General features: G+C 36.2%; 1 protein-coding gene across 1 annotated transcript in view; it reads left to right on the plus strand.

Moving 5' to 3' along the window:
* The window catches only part of FNIP2 (folliculin interacting protein 2), a 76,717-nt gene that overhangs the window by 10,071 nt on the left and 61,310 nt on the right, over positions 1 to 5,336 (plus strand). The gene's annotated exons all lie outside the window — the stretch shown is intronic.

The raw sequence follows: 5,336 nt of genomic DNA on the forward strand, positions 1-5,336 counted from the left end.
CATATAGCTCTTGTACATATTTTGTTAGATTTATATCAAAGCATTTTGGGAGGTGCTAATAGGAATTGTATCATGTTTTTAATTTTAAATTCCATTTGTTAAATGCTGATGTATGAAATATTTTAAAAATATATTCACAGATTTTTTTTCAAAGCATGGCTGCATCATGTCAAGCTAGCTACTTTCCCCTTTTCTTTTTAAATACCTCCATTTTTTTATATTGTTACTAAACTTATTTTTAAGATTTCTCTTAAATATTTTTTTGATTATCAAGATGATACCATTTTATTACAAAATATTTGGAAAATGCAAGCACGTATAAAACTGAAAACTCGAATTACCCATAATGCTGTCATACAAATTTTACTGCTGTTATTAACACTTTTGTTGATTTCCTTGCAATCCTTTTTTGGTACATGGATATAAGCTGCATTGTATTAACTGAATTAAGCTATATATAATCTGCTTTTTCACTCAGTATAATAAATACCGTGATGTTTTCCCTATGTCATTAAATTGTTTTTGAAAACAATTTTTAATGATTTTGCAGTATTTCCTTAAATTGCTTCAAAAATTAGGGTGTGTTCTGCTAATAGGTATTCAGGTTTTCGGTTACAATACTGTTACAATGTAGAGAATAACCCTATTTTTGTTCACATCTCTCAGTCTTCTTCGGAGGGAATTTTCCTTGTAGGAAACTTGAAGGAGACCCATTTTTCTTCCCCAACGGACTTTGACAATTGAGAGATAGAAATTGGTCAGGTAGATGTAACTACAAGGAGCCTAATAACCTCAAAATTAGACAAGTTCACCCACCTCGTCACAGCTGCCGAGGACACCCACAGGCCTGGCCACAGGAAGGGCTTGTCCCTGTAAAACTTGATGTTGAGGAGCTGAGAATGAGATCGGAATGTGTATGCTCTGCAGACAGATAGACACCCACAAATACAGGGAAATTTACCAATCAGAATTCATTCTTTGGATGTTACACTCATCAGGATTGTGCCTCTGCTTGTTGGAGACCAGAAGCAAAGGTAAGGAGGCCTCCAACTCTTAATATCTTTCATAGTTTAATCTGTCTCCTAAAAAATATGATTAGGAGAGATTTTTTCTTAAAAGTGAGGTTTAGCATCTTATCACATGTTTTTTTTCTGTGAACTATCTCAATCCATTGTCCACTTTTCCCTTGGCTTGCAAGTCTTTTTCTTTATTGATTTCTGGTAGTTCTTGATATATTAGGAAGATTAATTCTTTGTGATATGAGCTGATAAATTTTTGTGAACTTTTTAAAAAGCCTTTGATAACTTTTTTTTATGTAGTTGAGGTCATACTGTTTACGTAATTTGGTGTTCTGCTTTTCAGTCTTAACATTATATCACCAGAATTTTTATTTTTTTAACGTGGCCTGTTTTTACACGTCAGAAGGAAATGCAGAGGGAGGTCCTGGAATGTAGAGGGTGTTAGCCTTACTCTGTTTGCTGTTAACGTTAAGGTGATAGTGTAGTGGAGTTGGAAGAGCACAGAATTTGGAGTTAGGAGACATTGGTCTGAGTCCTAACTTTGCCACTTACTGGTTATAATCTAACCTAACCTAACCTCTGTGTGAAACAGATTATATAATACTGGCTCTCTTAGGACATTTAAGGTCAACTCAGGTGAATTCTGTAAAAGCGTTTGGCAGACTGTAAAATGTTAGGCAATTATTTGTATGTGTGCTGTGCAGCTGTGATAACCGTCACCCTTCTACATCAAACATCAGCCCTCCTGGAACTAGTGTCTCTAGGCTCTGTGAGATTATGCAGTAAAAAAAAAAAAAGGGCCGTTATTTAATATGATGGAAATCAAGTTTGATACAGTACTAGAACAGCAATAACAAACTCAAAGCCATAAATAGGTTTAATAAATGAGAAGAGGGTTTGTTTGTTTGTTTTTAGAAACTTTGTCCTGTCTTTGGGTGAGACAGGGAATGAAGAAGGACAGAAAAATGTGGTATATACATGCTGAGAAAAAAAGCTCAATAAATGTCATTGTCTAAGGCCAAAACTACATATTTGAGACTGAATCTGAATTCCTTGAATTCATTAAGGTGGTTTCTCTGTAGGAGTCCACCCACTGCCTCATGCTTCAGCTACCAAGAAGCCTCTTAAAGCAAACAGTAATTAAGGTTGTCTGTTTTAAGGCAATGATAGACTCTTTGATGGGTTAAAAAAATAGGGTGGTCTCGTTGTATTCCTGTTCCATTGTTTATTTTTGTTTTTAATATAAATTTTATATTATATATTTTTAAATATTTTAATTTTAATAAGAGGACCGTCATACAGTTCAGTACTCAAAAGACACAAAGCCTTAGTGAGTACTGACAGCACACTGTGTGCCTGGCTCTATGTTAAGCATTTTACATTTAATCCTTAAAACAACACTTGAGAGGTAGGTACTATTTATTATCCCTGTTTTCCAGATGAGAATGCTAAGGAACAAAGAGTTTAGGTAACTCAGCAAAGCTGGGCCTTGAACCCAGTCTGCCTGGCTACAAAGTCTAGACTCTTCCTCGCTGTGCTGTTTTGTCAGAAGTGCATTAGACAGCGTGGGGAAAGCCTTTCTCCATGCTCTGTAAAAGATATAGAATGAAGTCTGCTTACTTCTCTTCCTCAACGACTTAACCTTCTACTCCAGATACAACCAGTCTTACCAATCCATTATACTGTATCTTTCTAGAGATACTTCATGCATATATAATAAAATCCAGAATTTTTCCTTTTTAAAATACATATAGGTAGCATTCTAACACAGTGTTTTGTATTTCTTTCTTCCAGTTAAAACTGCGTATTAGAGCTTATTACATAATTACATAAAGAGCTTCCTCATTTGCTGTGATAGCCATGTAGTACTCCATTGTATGGAAACACTATAATTTATTTAACCATCTTGTTTTGACAGTTGTTTCCAGTCTTTTTCTATTCCCAGCAGTGCGTGCGAGTGAATACCTTTTGTACGTAATCATTTTGGACCTGTGCAAGCTGATGTGTAGGATTAGTTCCTGCAAGTAGACTTGCTGGGTCAAACACCGTGTGTGTTTGTACCCATCTCTCTTTCTCTCTCTCTCTCTTTTTTTCTTCTGGTTTTGGCACCACCTCTGCCCCACCACTTCTCCACGTGCTTGCCTGTACCTCTCTCCTTTAGAGATCATATTTTACAACCAAAGATAGGTACGGTTTCTATTCATTTTGACTTTCTCATTTTGCAAAGATGTTGTGGAGAGAATCATGCTTTCGACTTGTAGAAACCTCTAAGAATATAGAATTATTACCTTATTTGTGTATAATTTAAATGGATCTAGAATTAATATATAAGGCGATGTTTTAAATATTTAGTTTGAAATTCATTCATCTATCTGTAATTAGTACACACTTTCCCTGGGGGAGAGGATGGAAAAAAACCTTATCTTCAGGAAGAGATATGAAATCAGGTTGATGTAAAGTTAGCTTTCATCAGAGCCATTGTACAATTCAGTAATCCTGGAATATAGTAATGAATGTTGACTGTTTTGCTTATGCCGACAGAACTTTGAAAGAATTAGAACAGTGAATATTGAATTAATGCATACATTGAAATGAAAAGCAAAGCTCTCCTTCTGTTTTTTTGTTTGTTTGTTTTTTGATTTTAGTAAGAATAGTTTCTAGTTTATAGATACCAGAAAAGAATGACTAGTGAGTGCTCTTTTGAGAATTAAGGAATTATTTTGGAAAATACGGGCCATATTTAGAGATTCTTTGAGTTTTTACAGGGGAGAAAGGAGAGAAACTATTAATAATAACAGCAAAATCTAGGAAGCTAGCCAGGGGTAGAATCTTAGTTGGCACAATGACCTGCTCACACAATGTCCCTCTAGCCTCAAAAGAACTTGCACTTTTTCTCTTCAAGTTTTGTTATTATTTCTTGAAGGTTCTCTCAATTGGGGATGTGTTTATATTAAGAAGCATGATTATCAAAGTATAGAATACATCTAGAAGGGTTAATTAATTAAGATTGCTTTTCTCTCAGTACCTGGTTGAGATCATCTGTTGTAAATTATACTGTGTGCACTTAATAGATAATTTAGGATTATAGTGTGTTAGAGATTGAAGGATGTGACCTTGAGGAATCATTTTAGTCTCAGCCCATCATTTTACAGAGGAAGAAACGTTGGACCAAGAGGTAAAGGAGTGTGACTAGAATGAGACTATCGATCCGCCTAGATCCCAGGCGTTCTGACATATGATGCAGGACTCTGCTGTTTTGTCGGTGCTGTGGTGGCCCCAGGCCAGTGAGGTATGGGTGGTGGTGCTGTGACTTTACCCATTTCAGAGTTTTACCTGACATGACCCTTAACTCAGGAAAGAAGGAAGAAGTTTCATCTTTTCCTTTTCTGTACTTGAGTTTCCTATTCATAGCCGAACCTCAGCCTATATTGTGACTCATAAAATTTTGTCATTGCTGTGTGAACACGTTATATATAAAGACTTAGGTGGTTTTAGCGTGTGACCCTGGCAACCATTTATAACATTGCTTCTGCGGGGAAGAAATAAGTTCCTGAGTTACCAACAACATACTCACACATAAACTTTGGCGGTCCTCTTTATTAGTGATCAGTGACATTCAGGAAAATGTGGGGGACCTGAATGTTACTTATTTCGGTCTCAACCTTCCCTCAGATAGCAGTAAGCTTTACATTGGTCAACAATCTCTTATCCTACAATTCCAAAATCTTGAAATCCCTAAAAAATTTTTAGAACTGACCTAAACTGATATGAGGCTATTTATGGTCCCTGTCTAATCTCCTTAATATAAATATTCATAAAATGGGCTGGTAAAAATATTAATTCATTTGATTTCGGGGTTTGACTATACCTCAGACCCTGGAGGAGGCATTTCATAATATGTGATATAAGCTTTCTAAAAATTTCTGAAATCTGAAACGTCTGGCCTCAAGGATCTCGGTGAAAGGATTGTGTATCTAAATTTATCTTTGAGTTGTGCTTTACAGTTTTAAAAGTACTTTCATACATATTCTCTGTTTTTCCCAAAACCTTGTGAGATAGAAAAGGCAGATACATTTGGGGAAAGCTGAGCCCTGGAGTAAGTGCTTTTCCAAAGTCATCTGGGTCATGTGGCAGAGCCAGAGCTAGAAGCTGTGTTCACCTTGGTGAATACTAATCCACGTCCCAAGCATCACGTCCTCTGTGACTTGCACTCGTCCCTCACCCCCGCCGTGTGGACTGCACCTCTTTATCCTTTAAGTTCCCTGTAAGCCATATAGACATTTATCTCAGTACCTGTAAGAGTATGGTTTACTTATT

Source organism: Pteropus vampyrus, unplaced genomic scaffold (assembly GCF_000151845.1).
Source record: "Pteropus vampyrus isolate Shadow unplaced genomic scaffold, Pvam_2.0 Scaffold88, whole genome shotgun sequence".
Classification (NCBI taxonomy): domain Eukaryota; kingdom Metazoa; phylum Chordata; class Mammalia; order Chiroptera; family Pteropodidae; genus Pteropus; species Pteropus vampyrus.